Source organism: Schistocerca serialis, chromosome 3 (genome assembly GCF_023864345.2).
Source record: "Schistocerca serialis cubense isolate TAMUIC-IGC-003099 chromosome 3, iqSchSeri2.2, whole genome shotgun sequence".
Lineage (NCBI taxonomy): Eukaryota > Metazoa > Arthropoda > Insecta > Orthoptera > Acrididae > Schistocerca > Schistocerca serialis.
The window spans coordinates 460,861,725-460,879,347 of NC_064640.1; positions in this window are offsets into that span (position 1 = coordinate 460,861,725).

Sequence of the window (17,623 nt, forward strand, 5' to 3'; positions counted from 1 at the left end):
CCTTTATGTTTACCTTGATTCCAGTAGCTTTCTATTTTATCCATATAATATTTACTTTGTGCTAACTTAGAAGGATTTGCATCAGCACTGTCATCATCATTACCTTAGCACCAATCACACCACGGCCATCAGTATGTGTTTGTATAGTAAATAACAAAAAGAAAGCATTTTATTTTATTTCGATCTTTTTCATGACACTGTTCTCTGCACTAAGTCATAACAGTCATCAATACTGAACTAAACTGAACTCCACCCGAGCAGGCCATGAATGACCAATGGTAGCAACCGGGCTCCATGTCATCCTCAGCGCACAGACGTCGTTGGATGCAGATATGGAAGGTTATGTTGTCAGCACACCGCTCTCCCAGCCGTATGTCAGTTTACATCAATACTGAACATATATAATTTACATTCAACATTATTGCTCTACAGGAAAGTACCACTCTCCATTAGTTAAAAAATATTTCCAATTAGAGTGATTCAATTATTCCTTGGGCCCCCAGGGAACAGGGACCTTCAAAATAACTTATATTATTTTGTGAATTAAAGCACCACAGCATCTCCAGAACTTACACTGGAATGATACCCTTTGTGCTTACAGCAGTAATCATGGAACAGACATACTGATTATGCATGCATAACACTATTCACCTATTGTTGTCCCACAGAGATATACAATGAAGTGCCAAAGAAACTGGTATAGGCAACCATATTCAAATACAGCAATATGTAAACAGGCAGAATATGCGGTCACCAACGTCTATATAAGACAAAAAGCGTCTGGCGCAGTTCTTAGATCGGTTACTGCTGAAAACTGAGTGAGGTGGTGCAGTGGTTAGCACACTGGACTCACATTCGGAAGTGCGTCGGTTCAATCCCACGTCCAGCCATCCAGATTTAGCTTTTCCATGATTTCCCTAAATCACTTCAGGCTAATGCCGTAATGGTTCCTTTGACATTACATGACTGACTACCTTACCCATCCTTCCCAAATCTGATGAGACTGATGACCTTGGTGTTTGGCCTCTTTCTCCCAGATCAGTCTAGTTACTGCTGCTACAATGGCAGGTTAACCAGATTTAGGTGTGTTTGAACGTGCTGTTATAGTCGGCGCACAAGCGGTGGGACACAAGCTCTCCAAGGTAATGATGAATTGGTGATTTTCCCACATAATCATTTCATGAGTGTACTGTGAAAGCCAGTAAAACATCAAATCTCAGATGTAGTTACGACCAGAAAAAGATCCTGCAAGAACAGGACCAACGATGACAGCAGGATATTTTAGTAAATTCCAGCTCACTAGCTCACTCATACCTCATAAACTACCTCACTAGAACTTACCTAGAACCTACTAAAATATCCTTCCATAATCTATTTTTCAGGTCTAACTCTCATAATTTTATTTAAATTAATAAGAAAAATAATAAAAATGAATATTTTTTCATATCAGATTCACCAATTTTCTAAATAATTATTTTTTTCATACAAAAAGTGAACATAAGAAAATAAATTTAATATCTTTTCTTAAAGGTGAATTTACGAAAACAAATTAAATGAATTATGGTGAATGTAAAAAACTAACAAATAAATTCACTATCAAAAAGTCCAAAATTTTCACATTGTGAATTCAGTATAATGAAATTCATTGTTTCTATTTCTAAGTTTCTTCATTTTCTATATATTTCATTTTCATCTGTTTGTTTTCAATTAATTTAGAATATACATCTGGTAAAAAAATTTAAACTCATTATTAAGTTCCATACAATTTTTTTCTCCATATCTAGTATATAAATATTCACATCCAGTAACATTATATAAAATAATTATCTCTAACTCAGTTTTTTAATCTCTTTCAAGATGCTTTCATTGTTGAGCTTCTTGTTTAGTCTCCATTTATATAGAGAAAATCTGATTAGATTTTCTGTGATTTCTAATATCCATATGGTAAATGTATCTATTTTATTTTCCAAAACCTATCTTTTGTCATCATGAGGACTCAAGGCTTTCTTGTTTATTTTAACTTATATAATTCATGTTTTTCACTTCATATTGTATTACTTCTTCTGTACTGTTCTCTATTGGTAAACAAACTTTATAATCTTCTAAGTTTATTCTATTTTTGACAATACATTTCTTAACTCCTTTAGATTTTTTTCTACTTCATCACCAACTCTATAAGCATACATTTTTGCTCTCAAACCTCAAAATTCTCCCATTACCTTTCCATTACATTCATCTTTCATTGTTTCTACAAGTTTCTTGTTAACTTGTGGAATACCATAAATATTACTTACTGGATAATCACTAGTATCAAATTTATCAGACTCGAATTCAGGAAAACAACGGTTCAGTCCCACGTCTGGCCACTCTGACTTAGGTTTTCCGTGATTTCCCTAAATCACTCCCAGCAAATGCCGGGATGGTTCCTTTGAAAGGGCACGGCCTACTTCCTTCGCTGTCCTTTCCTAATCTGATAAGGCCAGTGACTTTCCAGTTTGGTCTCTTCCCCCAAACAACCCAACCAACCATATTTATGTCATCAATTTCATATCTTCATAAAAATCTACAGATTGTTTATTGGCTGTATCTTGATAACACAACTCAATATTTTCCCCATGTTTCGATTTCATTATTCTGTTGCAAAAATCATACATCAGTTCTTCACATAAATCAAGTATACTCATGTCAACATAGATGGGTTTATTAAATGCAATTTTTGTTTTACTCCAATGAGTAGCAGGAAAATTTTCATTAAATAGAGTTCTTGCTTTAAAGCTTGGCTTTGCTATTAATACATCACATTTTTCTACATCTGACATTAATTTTATATCCACTCTGTTTCTTACGTTTTCCATAGTAATGCCAAAGACTGAATTGTTCATAAGTTTATAGTAATCTTTTTCAGAATTTATTTTTGGCTTTAGTTTTCAGTTCTGTATTTAAATCTATATACTTTGTCAACAAATCAGATGATTTAAATTTTAAAACTCTGTGTATTTTTTTAATTTCATTCCTACAGACAGATACTGTGCAAGATTTATATAATGAACTACATAATAATTTTTGATTTCTAATATAGTTAACGATTTGCTTTCTTTAGTTCCAGCTACAGTTATATTTTCAGAAGCAAGCAGTAATTTTTATGTAAATCATGCAGTTCTTTTGGCTATTCTATTTTACCAGTATCTGTTATATCACTTATTTTTGTACAATCAAAATTGGCAGGGCATAGCCCTAATGTTGCTCAGCATATGGCAAATCCACCACTTGGTAAATATTGAATCATAGCATAACCATATAAATTATTTGCATCTAAATATGCTAGATATTTTGATTCTTTTTCTATCAAAACCCTTCATATTTTTATTGTTTGCTTTAATGTATCTTTTACAACACTGAGATATTCCTCATCTTGTTCCCTTTTCAGCCATTAAAATCATATCATAATCCTGTAATAAATCAAGTGGTTATTCAGTCATTTTCAACATTGCATCCCAAGATAATCCTGGTACAGTAAAATACCGAGATAGATGAATATCATATCCTTTTATGCAAGTCCTTCTAAAGTTTTTAAATGCATCAGACAATAACAATACATCAGTTGTAAGACATAGATCATGTAATTCACTTAGAGTTTTAATATTAAATTTTTCGCAGACTATTTTTGCATATTTATAATCTTCATCGCTTATTTCAATCATTCAGTTTATTATAGAAATCTTCTTTTGCTGGTAATTGTGTCTGTTCAAATTTTTCCAAGAATCCATATAACCATGTGGATGTACACTTTTTTCTGATCACTAAAACGAATAACTCTTCTGGGAATTTTTTTCTAATGTTTTTCATTTGATTTGTCTTCAGACTTGATGAAAGTTTAACAAGTGTAGAAGCCATAAATTTAAAAGTCTCAATAAATCTCATTTTCAAACTTTCTTACGAAAATTAATGTATCTATTTTCTTTGTTTGGTATTAAACCTATTTTTTTCATCTTAACCAAGTTCTCTCACAAAAAATTTGAATCTTATGCTGATAAATTATGTAAATAAATTGGTGCAAAACTCGACTATTTTAACTGTAAATTACATTTATTACATAATGGCTATATATATATATATATATATATATATATATATATATATATATATATATATATATATATATATATTCTGTTCAAATGATCATAATGACAAACCTTTTTATTTTTCTATAAATAATGATATTTACACAATGTACACACTTTTGGTTTATTATCCCTTGATTGTTCTTCAGGAGTTAATGGTTTCATTTCTTCAACTTCAAGATAAATTCTACCAATATCTTCAACCTTTTTTAATACATTCCTTAATTTTTTATGACAATCTGGTCCTCCATAAACAACACATTCTTTATAGTGTGCATTCACATATTTCATATAATAACAGAATCCACTTGCTTCATGCTTCTGATATTTCACTGTATATGAATTTTCTTGATTTGGTTGACTTTTGTCCATCTTAAAAAATAAACTTTCAAAATCAGCATAAAGAATCAATGGAGCTTTCTACTTATGTTGATAACTTTTAAAACTTACAGAGGAATCTTTCTCTGGCATTTCTGCTTCAAATGGTTTGTTAACTAAACAGCTTGATGTGTGATTATCTAATTTTTATTTACTAGTTAAATGGAGTAAACACATACAACATACAAATTTTAATTCATCATGTTTATTAATCTGACTCAAAACGACCGTATATAAATTCTTTATACAACAGTAGTGTGAATTATTTCCTTCCTTAAAGTACAGGAGATTCAAATATTTCCTTTTCTTACTTTACATAATTTTTGTGCATTTACTTGGTATTTTTCATCAAACATAAAGACATTGTTAGGTACGTTAACTTTATTTTCAATTTTTGGAATTTGATCAACCACTACAGGACACTCAAAATTTTCGAGTTTCTGATCAACGTGAAGACCAACATTTTCATATTTCGTAACTCTTTTTGAATTTTTATCGACAGGGTATAAAGCAGATTTTATAGCCCACAGAAAACATTTTTAATCATTATTACATGCTTTTTTATTTCATCTGGTAATTCTATGTAAGATGATCCTCTCAATGGAACCTATCGATTAATTACTAGTTGTAAACCAATGATTCTATTTATTGTCCACCCAGATCCACATGCTTGAAAATCACCCATTCTTGATAAAATAATTTGTTTATCAATCTAAATTTTTTTAATTATCTCTCTTTCATTTGTGATCCTATTGTTTTCTGTCTGGAACTGAAATTATATAATATTTCTATTACACACAGTCTGAAGACTGCTTAAGCAGTGGCTCGTCTGCATTTGGCACTCAAAAAAAAATTTAAAGTAATTTTCAGTCCATAATGTATTCTTACATTGTGTTTTACAGTTTTCATAATTTTCGGTTTTACTGCAGTCAATAAATGATCAGATTTATTGAGTTCATATATTTTTCCAAATTTATAGTTTGTAATCTCTTTGCCAATGCAGTATCAACTAGAAATCTCTAACTGTTCTTCTGCCTCTTGGTTTCTCAAATACCTTAGTACAAAAAGGAAATAATACTTCAGTATTAGTTCTCATTCTTCGTTTCTCAAAGATGTTATAAGAAAATGGAAATTTTTTTCAATGCTACATCTTCATTATTAGTCTTAATTTTTTCTTTCTCAAAGGTGTCATTAGAAATGTAAATATTCTTTCAATGCTTTATCTTCTTTAGTTTCAAATACAGTATCGTCAGTTTTAATTCCATGATAAGGTAATTGTTTCCGAAGAGTGCCCTTATGGGCAGAGCCCAACTTTTGTGAGCGACTACCTCCTCCTTCGATTTGATGTCTTGTAGTAAACCTAATTACATTCACTTTATTTAATTTAGTATATCCTCTTAAATTATTTATTTTACAATAATCACGAAGCTGAATAACTATGATTCACTCCATTTGGCCATCCTATTTATATAAAATAAAATTTATTAGGTTTGTAAAAAATAAGATCTCAAATTTTTAAGACTTGTGAGATTTCTTATTTAATAAATATTTAAGTACAATGTATAAGGTCATATTACTTTCTTGTTTTTCATACATTGTAAAGTACATTTCTTACATTTATTATTATGTTCATCTTTCTGTGATGTATTAACATAGAAACAATCTAATTTTTTTATGTCTTGACTAGCTTCACATGTCTTTGTCACTGTATTGGTTTCTTCTTTTTCTCCATTTTCCATTGACAATAATATTTTCGAATGTTCTTCACTTGAAATTCATTGTAAATGATTTTTATAATGACATTTAGAAATATTTTTTCACATAAACAAGTAATCCAGTTACTGTTATAATTTTTTAATTGATATTCATGTACACATTCCATTATGAAATTTTCACTCTGCAGTGGAGTGTGCACTGATTTTGAAACTTCCTGGCAGATTAAAATTACGTGCCGGACCGACACTCGAACTCGAGGAGACAAGGTACTGGCAGAAGTAAAATTGTGAGGATGGGTCATGAGTCATGCTTGGATAGCTCAATTGGCAAAGCACTTGCCCACGAAAAGCAAAGGCCCCATTTACACATTGTCTGAACTTCGTTCTATATCCATCTTTTGTATATTTCTGTGAAGTAAAATTATCATACTTATCAGTATTACAATATTTACAAAATTTGGATTTAACTGGTTATTGAACTTGCTCCATTTACACACAAAAATTTAATCGATTTTGAAGAAGTAAAATTCTTTAATTTTTCTATTGTACCTTTTAATACACTTATTACATTATTCAATAATTAGTTCATTTAATACCAAATAAAGATAAATCAATGGAGCCAGCACTAACTACTTTTTTATAAGTTCATTACATTTGTAAAAACTATCATCCCTGAAAAAATACTACAATCCAGTTACGTATCTGAATGCAGAATTTATTCTGGTAGGTAACCGTGAAAGTGCTCTAGTTATAACTCCTTGTGATTTATACATAAAATTATGATCCTTAAAGTCCACCTAGGAAAGTTCATTAAAGAATAAAAATGTTCTACCTGAATAAGTGTTTACTACACCATTTAATCAGAAGATTTTACGTAATCATGTACTAGATATAGACTCAATATCCTATAATTAATTGTAATGTTTGTAAATTTATCATATATATCATACTGCCAACAAGTAACACAACTTCACCACTTGGTCTTTAATATATTCCATCTATTTTTGGTAAATCTTGAGGTAAAAATTTTAAACAATTAGTTAACATGAATTCATGTCATCATTCATTACAATGAATCCATATCATCACCTATCTGTATCCATTTCTGATAAAAATTTATAAAACTCCATTTATAATTAACTGTTTGAGTGCTGCACCGGCAAGTGCTGCTGGCCGTATCAAGCCTGCCCCTGGGGCCCCCTAATCTGTGTACCTGCGCTGGCAACCACTTCTGCAGACTACTGTGTGTGCCTGAGCTCTCCAATCGGCCGTCCTCGCCGTGGCCTAAGTATTTCTGGAACCACGGCAGTCGTGACAGTCTTGCAGTAAGTGTGATCGCCGGCATAGACCCAGGGTATCTGGATACTTATTCCATAGCTTTGAATCTGGAGATGAATTGCTCGACAGACTTCATGTACACTGAAATTGCTTACGCTGCTAACATGTAACTCCTCATCAAAGGCTTTCTTTCATTTGCAATTATTTCTTGAGAATCGTCATAAGGTCTCAGTATACATCTGTGTATTATTTGGCATACTGATACTTAATTATCAGATTTTTGTACTCAACTTACGATGTAAACACTGTAGAATCCGTAACGACCAAACGTTGACATTCTTCTGTACTATCGCAATAATTCGCCCGCAATCAAACTTTGAGGGAAGTGTCTGGATGCTGAGACACACTTTTGAAGCTAATCACTATCTTTTGAGAGCATTAATCCAATAAATTATCCCCAAGGAAACGTCAAAATCAAAAATTCAATTCTGAATTCTTTTTATATGGGACGCAATTGTTATTGTACAGTAGAAATAAACAATGATTTATAACTTTTGTTTAAAAATTAGATAAGGAAATACTCAAGTTTCTAAACTACCTAATTAAATGTTACCTTTAATTCCTAATGACCTTTTGTGCTTCAGAAACAGGAGAGTGTGTGCAACTGACCAACGTACACCGAGACGCCCTTTCCAAGTGTAGGCCCAGAATTTTTTCACAAATCCAGTGTCATGGGAAAATAGGACTGTAATCCATTACTGAATATTACTAGAAAATTGTAGCCTGGGTTGTGATAAAAGGTATTTATTTAAGTGGCGATAAGTTTCGGGCAAAGGCCATTTTCAAACAATCATGTCAAAAAGGAATGTGACAAACACATTATAGCTGTTAACAAAACCATAGAATATCGATAGCTATCTATCTTCTATGGTTTTATTAACAGCTATAATGTGGTTGTCACAGTCTTTGTTTTACATGGTGGTTTGAAAATGGGGTTCACTTGAAACTAGTCGTCACTTAAATAAATATCTTTTACAACAACCCAGGCTACAATTTTGTAGTAATAATAATGCTAGAACTTTTTGTTTAATTAATGATATTTACACTAAGTTTAAGGTTTAACTTCTAACAAGAAGTTATGAAAGAATCCATAAATCTGTGCTAAGTTTTTATTTTTGCACCTTCTGTATGAACATTTGAAGCATCCAGTCTGTGTTTGTCAGCACGGACTGGATGTTTCACATGTTCGTACATAAGGTGTTTGTCAGCAAAGTATTTCATCTGGAGGGGCTCTTCAAGCTCAGATAATTCATAAATTTTTTTTGTGCACAGTTATATTTCCCATCCTTCTTTCTCATCCAGGCTTTGGACCATTAATGGCAAAGTTAAAAATATTTTATTTTTAACTTTTGTAATTATTTTTATTTTTTTAATTTTTAAGTAATATTTTTCAGAAGCAAGGGCTTCATCTTCCAGCTGTAGCAGCTTGACTAAAAGTTCTTCTTTGTGTGGTATGTTTCAAAACATGGGTCAATGCACAAAGGTACATTGCATGTTTTGCATTCATATTTCGTTTCTCGACGCACATTTTGTTTCGAGCAGACTGCACATCTACGCCATAGTCCGCGTTCCTTGGACTGGTCACTTGGAATGACATGTGGACAGTGCCTCCCAGTAAAGCGAAGAGGATTCTCGTCATCAGGCGTCTTCCTTTCCTATCTCTTTTCCGTTCTGTAGTAAATTTTTCCACAAGTTCTCGTACCAGACATAAATAAAAATCTGCTAATGATATCTTGCTCCCTGTCACCGATCTGTGAAGAGTGTGAGGATTCAAAACACAAAGGTGCACAACATGAAAAAAACTTTTTGTACCATTTAACAGATTTACGTACAGATGCAACAGAGCTTAATAGCATATCGGAGTGGTCTACTGCTCCTGTTCCTACTTACAGTACCGAATGCTGCTGTTCTCTGGTTGTGAAGCCAGAGGAACGAGGCTGGACTTGTATACCAACTGTCAACATACAGAGTATGTCCACATTCAAGGTATGGCTTCATTAGTGTTGCCACAATATCACCAGATTTCCCCAAATTGTGGACTTCAATTTCTGTTGCTGTGCCTGTGTATACAATGAAATCCAATACATATCCAGTTTTACAGTCGCACAACACGAATGTTTTGATTCCAAATCTACTTCATTTCGAATGAATGTATTGTTTAAAAGATAAGCGACCTTTCAACAATAATAGGCTTTCATCGACGCAGAGTTTTCTGTATGGATTAAATGCACTGCGGAACGCCACACGAACTGTATCAATTATTTTCCTAATTTTAAATAAACTGTCATCTTCACGATTGGCCGACTTGTCACTAAAACGCAACATTCTCAAGAGTAGCATAAAACGGTCACAGGACATAACTTCGGAAAAATTGGAGTACTCAGAAGTACATCTCTGGGCCGCTATTCCTTTATTCTCAACTTTTTAACACGAGCCATGAGAAGCCAAATACCAAGGAAGCTACACATTTCTTCAAAACCTGTATCTTTCCAGGTGGATAGTCGAGAACGAACTGATTCCGACGTATTTGCCAAGGTGAAAGTGAAAAATCGGTTCGTTTCAAGTGCTATAAATTTCAACAGATCTTCTGACAGAAATAGCATGAAAAAGGACAGAACGCTTGAATCAGGCGCTGGTTGGCAGTTATGTGCTGAAGATGAGTCATCAAATGCATGAAGTACTGGACGTTTTTACCAATCAAATCTCTTATTCTCACTATAGCGTGGACTTTTACGGATCGATTCATCTCCACTTTCAGAATCTGAAGAAGAACTGTCCTGGCGAGCTCTACTAGGTGAAGTACGTGGAGGTGTATTACTACGAGATTCTTCTGATGAATCTTCATCGTCAGTACATTCATTGAAGATGCCACACTCACTGTCACTGTCACTCATTGTCAGTATCTCCAGTATCTCTTTGTCAGTGCAACGGCGCCGATGTGCCATTTGTCTGTGGAACTCAAAAGTGACAGCACTCTAAAAATCCTCATGAAACAGCAGATAGCTAAACGACACCAAACAAGCAGAATGCAGAAGATCACAAGAACCAGCTAGCACGAATGTCGAACAGCAACTGCGAAATCTGCAGCAGAGTGTTTCCCAGATAGCAGGGGCAGCAGCACAGAACAATAAATAGGGTAAATCCATCCCTGGGAGTACACAGGACAAAAGAACTTGTGACGGGCCGGCATGCAGCCCTGAGCGGCTATTGACGTCCACAGGCCCACAGGCAGTGGAACCGGTTGCGGTATAAGCTGTCGTTAAGTACCGGCCAGGCGACCAGCGAATGCCGTCTGCAGGGCCCATGGGAAAGCCCACAACGGGAAAGCGCACAACGTCCACAGGCCCCTTGGCAAGGTGGAGCGCCGCGCCATATCACGTCTGCAATACTCAAAGATTTAATAAATGATCAAATTTATTAGTTTCACATACTTCTTTAACTGATTCATTTTTGATACAACTGGTGTACATTTAGGTATAGTCGTTTGTGTTTATATATTTTTTTACCATATAAACTTTAAATACCATCAATATCATCTTGAAAAAATTCTAAATATGAGCCATTATATAATGGATACATTATTAATTCATAAATATCTAAATGGTATAAACCTAATGGGTGACCAATTTCGTGAACTAAAACTTCAAATAAATTTGTTTGATATTTTGGAGTATTTTTATCAATTTCCTTATCCCAAATCGCGTCTTTATACATGTGTATCTCCACAGGATCATTATTCACATTTGGAAAAAATGTGTGATCTAACACATTACCTTTTCCATCTAATCTAGAGTCTTTGAATACTGATGACCAGATATTTCATGTGTATGTACTCGTCTTTTACTTGTAATTCAAATATCAGGATTTTTAATATAATGATCAAACTGAATATTAATATATTTTTGCCACAAACAAAATGCTGCCCCTTTTACTTCTAACATTTTTTATTTGCTCTTTTATAATTCCATTTCATATTTTTCTTATTCCATTTATACATACCAGTTCTATAACTACCAAATGAATCTTTTACACCACATCTAGGGTTGTTGATAAAATTTAAAGTTTCTTCACTTAACTCACCAGTTATCTCAAGATTGTGTGTTAATTGAAATAACGTTAAAGATTCTCTTAATAATCATCACTCACCTGAATAATAATTGTATGGTCCTGGTAATATTCTGTATCTAAATAAGCAAAACCATTCAAGTATTTAATTACTTTATTCTTGTCATCTGGCTGTAGCCTCCAGCTGGTGCTGAAACTATTGTTTTCAATAGCAGAACTATCTTCATTTATATACAGTTAAAATATTATAAGATTAATCTATTTCCAAACAACATCATCATTATCGCCATAAGCTTCATCATAAGCTTCATCTACAATTATTAAATCGTTATCAAGTTGATGTGCAGTTAACTTTTCATTATATCTTTTAGTAACATTTCTACACATTGAACATTTAATTTGTTCTTCTAGCCATTCATCAATACACTCTTTATGAAAAATATGATTACAGCTTGTTTTTACAAATTGATTATTTTCATTACTTAAGCAAATGGGAAATTCATAAGGTGTAATTGAATTGGTCAGTCGAGAAAGGAACTAAGTCAATTTCTGACAATTTTCACTTTTTTAAATAAATATATTAAACAGACTAAGACGCACCTTACTGTCATGAAACCAACTATGTTTGGCTTATTCCTGTGGGAATAAAACGAGGTCGATTTGTTATGTGCTAAGGAGAAAGAAATAAAATCAGTGACATAGTTCCTTTCTCTGAGGCACGTCATGTCCCGGCAGCAGACTGTAGTGTCAGTGAGCTTGTATTACGCCACCTTCAAACTAGAGGGTGTTGGCTTGTAGCACGCAGGTGCAGAAAGCATAACAAAACACCAACTTTGTGCCAAGTTCGTGACGTGTCATGGTTATTGTTGGTTGTTGTTGTAAGTTATTGAATGAAATCTTTTGAAATGTTTCCCAGACGAAAGCAAAATGAAAGTGAGCACAGGAGGAAGAGAATTGAGAAGGCTAGAGTTTCACAGGTTACCATACAATGACTACAGTGGGAAAACAGTTCCTGGAAAATCTATCAGTGCTGAAGAAAAGTTGTCAGTGATATCGATAGCACAAACAAAAAATAACATTCCATTGTTTACCATGCCACTGTCTGTGGTAGAAGAGTTTGTGTCCAGAAACATGCTTTGCTCAGTCTGCACACTGTATCAAAGAAACGTGCTTTTCGTATTTGCTAGTTACTAGTTAACCCTTAATTCGCGAGGTGACTTTTCTGTAACGTATACCACGAGGTGGGGTCTCTGGAACCCCTATGTTTAAACCGAGATTTAAGGCAAAAATGATTTGAAATTTTTAATTAATTCTACATGTGATCAAAAGTATCCGGACACCCCCAGAAACATACGATTTTCATATTAGGTGTGTTGCTCTACCAGCTACTGCCAGGTTCCCTATATCAGCGACCTCAGCAACCACTGAACATCGTGAGAGAGCACAATGGGGTGCTCCGCAGGACTCATGGACTTCGAACATGGTCAGGTGATTGGGTGTCAGTCGTGTATATGTCTGTATGTGATATTTCCACACTGCTAAACATCCCTAGGTCCACTGTTTCCGGTGTGATAGTTAAGTGGAAACGTGAAACGACGCGTACAGCACCTCGTCTGTTGGCTGACAGAGGCCGCCAACAGTTGAAGATGGTCATAATGTGGAATAGGCAGATATCTATCCAGACCATCACTCAGTAATTCCAAACTCTATCAGAATCCACTGCAAGTATTATGACAGTTAGGCGAGAGGTGAAAAAACTTGGATTTCATGGTCGAGCGGCTGCTCATATGCCACACATCACGGCAGTAAATGCCAAACGACGCCTCGCTTGGTGTAAGGAGCGTAAACATTGGACGATTGAACATTCAAAAAACCTTGTGTGGAGTGACGAATCACGGTACACAGTGTGGCGATCCTATGGCAGGGTGTGGGTATGGCGAATGCCCGGTGAACGTCATCTGCCAGCGTGTGTAGTGCCAACAGTAAAATTCGGAGGCGGTGGTGCTATGGTGTGGTCGTATTTTTCATGAAGGGGGCTTGCACGTCTTGCTGTTTTGCGTGGCGCTATCACAGCACAGGCGTACATTGACGTTTTAAGATATTCTTGCTTCCCACTATTGAAGAGCAATTTGGCGATGGCGATTGCATCTTTCAACACGATCGAGCACCTGTTCATAACGCACGGCCTGTGGCGGAGTAGTTACACGACAACAACATCCCTGTAATGGACTAGCCTGCACAGAGTCCTGGCCTAAATCCCATAGAACACCTTTGGGATGTTTTGGAAGGCTAACTTCGTGACAGGCCGCACTGACCGACTTCGATACCTCTCCTCAGCGCAGCACGCCATTTCGAATGGGCTGCCATTCTCCATGATACCTTCCAGCATCCGACTGAAAGTACACCTGCGAGAGTGGAAGCTGTTATCAAGGCTAAGTATGGGCCAACACCATATTGAATACCAGCATTACCAACGGAGGGCGCCACGAACTTGTAAGTTATTTTCAGCCAGGTGTCCGGATACTTTTTATCGGATAGCGTACGTCAGCTCACCATATATCATGCAGTACAGAGATTATAATAGGTGCACAAACAGTATCACTGCATTGTGTGGAAAAACTTTCTTCTCAGCTTATGAGTCATGTACACATAAATGTGTGCTGATAGCAGGTCAGTTGATTTGCGGAAAGGGACGAAACAGTTATGTCATCGGTCCTATCACATTAGGGAAGGATGAGTAAGGAAGTCGGCTGCACTCTTTGAAAGGAACCAGCCCAGCATTTGCATGAAGCAATTTAGGGAAATCACAAAAATCTAAGTCATGATGACCGGACTCTGGTTTGAACTGTCATCCCCCCAAACGTGAGTCCAGTGTGGTAAACACTGCACCACCTCATTCAGTCTCATGGCAGGATATGTGATTTAAAAAAATATATGGTGCTATACACACCCCAGGTAGCGGCTGGTATACTTCAGTTAGACTGTGAAGATATTCTCATGAGGTGGATGTTTACATGAGATGAAATGGAATTCCTGACACATATACCATCAACAAAAGGTGTAGGAACCAACTGTCCAATTATTTGCATCTGTATTTTACCCTACAGCAATCCATAGGCAACTAGACCTTCAGCATGACGTTGTTCCAATCTGTATTTGTTCAGAACGATACAAAATCACTCCGCAAAAGTATGGGTGTTTATGTGCCCACCCCCCTTTTCCCTTGGTCACATTGTTTTAAAGATACTGAATTCATCTTGGACGCCATAGGGCAGTACATCCACATCCTGGACCCAACAGCATAGAATCTGCACGACTTGCAGTCACTGGTTCAGCACTCATGGATCAGGATGGCTGCTCAACCATTTTAGTATGTTGGGGAGTGCGTGATAAACGTTTCGCCGCTCTATTTGGGGCCAAAGACAGTGTGAAGACAGAAACGAATGACAGACTGACGCAATTGGTAGGACATTCAGTACCTCTAACAATATGTGTGCAAAATCAACTATTTACAAAACACTTAATGCAGTACTGTTGTACATGTGATGTCTGACACAGAGTGAATGAACAAGGAGTATAAAAAAATGTTATGTAATATAAAATAATAGGAGAAGCGAATGACAGACTGACGCAATTGGTAGGACATTCAGTACCTCTAACAATATGTGTACAAAATCGACTATTTACAAAACACTTAATGCAATACTGTTGTACAGGTGATGTCTGACACAGAGTGAATGAACAAGGAGTTTTAAATAAGTCTGGAAGAAGGTGCTAAAATGCCTTATAATTTTGTTCTACTTATACTGAAATGCTACATAGTGTCAACTGGCAGATGAGTGAAGAATGCAATTAATCATTCATTAAAAGCCAATCATAATATTGCAGTATGAATGTCTCAATGAGAAAGCCAAATATTTCTCCTAGCGCTCAGCTACTGTAATAGCACTTAAACAAACCCCAACAACATCAATCATATAAGACAGACCTCAACCGCTATAATCCATAAATATTGACACTGCCAGCGACAGTATTGCCAACAAATCCAAAAGAAGAAAACGAGAAAGAAGAATCACCACTAACAGCATCCAAAGGAAGAAGAGACAGATTCATCATCTCCTGCACCACCTTAGACACTAGGAACAGCACTGGAAAGGGGTAGCAAGAATACAAGATCCAGATACCTATACATCAAAAAGAATCTGAAAAAGTAGTATAAAAATACTAACTAAAGCAAATAAAATAAACACAGAAACGTTTTACTAAAATCTGTGCTTCACACAAGTTAGAAGGGACAGCACAGTGGGTTTTAGTAAATACCCTGATTCATCACTTGGATTTCTAAGTGGGCTTTCACGGGACAGTTTGTGTCGATCTTCAAACGTCTACCAATTCAGTTCTTTCAGCACCATTGTGACACTCTCCCATTGGTCAAAGAAACCTATGACTCTGCCCTTCTTTGTATCCATTCCATATCCCTTGTTTATTCTATGTAGTATGGATCCCACACATTTGAGCAATATTCTGGGATATGTCACATGAGTGTATTGAATGCAATCTTCTTTGTAGACATTTAATTTCCCTAGTATTCTACAAAATAAAGCGCGGTCTGGCACCTGCTTTACCTATAACTCAGACTGTGTGATCGTTCCATTTCGTATCCCTTCAGATTGTTACACCCAAGTATTTCTACAAGCAGACTGATTCCAACGGAGACTCACTGATACTGCAGGCATTGGATATCATGTCTTTTTGTTTGTAAAGTTCAGTTTTACATTTATGAACATTTAGTGTGAGTTATCAGTCTTTTCTCCACTTTTAAATCTTATCTAGGTCTAACTGAATATTTGAGCAGCATGTCTTACATGGTATTTCACTATAGATAACTGCTTCATGTTCGAAGAGTCTGGATTTACTATTAACATTGTATGTAAGATGAATAATATAAAACATTAACAGAAAATGTTTGCCATGTGCACCCTGCTATTGACTTTTCTAGCAGCTGAACATTCATGCTTGTGCTGTTAAGATATGATTCTTGGGCTATCAGTGTGGTGGCGCTTTTGCAGCACAGCAAGGACGATTTAAGCATGCACACAGCTCACAGCAGTGGCTGTCTGCTCAAGGGGCTGTTGACTGGTGGTCAACAGTGAGTTGACCATTGAACAGAGCCATACCTGGAGTCGTGGCTTGTGCCAAGATGAAATGGCGGGTTGCTCCCTATGTTTGATTGCTGATGTTTACTTCGTGGGCTGCGGCTTCGACTTCTGAAAAATTGGGCCTCACTTTCTCTGTGAGGTGGCGAGGCTATACACTGCAGTTCGTTTGGAGTGTTCCCTGCTGCCATGGTTGGTAGACATGGTAACATACATCATCCGTGATTGACTTTAGCCTAATGCAGGAACCACGGTGAGTTCCATAATTGGCGGGCGTTAATGTGTTAGTGACAGTTCGCGAGACTAACTTTGTCAACATTAAGTGTCGTTTGTTCTTCTTGCCTGATCATTCCTCTGGGATTAATTTGACCTGCATGAGAAGTGTATCAACATCCTGGACGTCATTTAGCCTAATGCTCATTTGATTGTAATTCTCACTTTGCACTGTTCGTGGATGCATTTGTAAATTTAACTATTTGGTATTGCTGAAGTTAAACGCTTCCACTCAAGTTTAATACGTGTGTTCTCTTCCCACGACTTTTTCGGAGACGCATCTGTACTCGTTCACTTGCTATCTGATTTACGTTCTAAGTGTAAATTTTGGAACAGATACTGGTTCTATACTGTGTTCATGGAAGCTGGCAGTGACGTCTTTTCGCAATTTACACATTTGTAGTCTGGTGTAACAGACTCTCCTCCTTAATTACTGCGAGTTAAAATTTTATTTAATTTTAATTTGCGCTATTAGTGAATGTATTAGCCAACGTAAAAATAGGCAGTAATTAATTTAAATACTTCCGTTGGTTTAGTGTCTGTGGCCCAAAAACGACTTCTGTCGCATTTTCACATG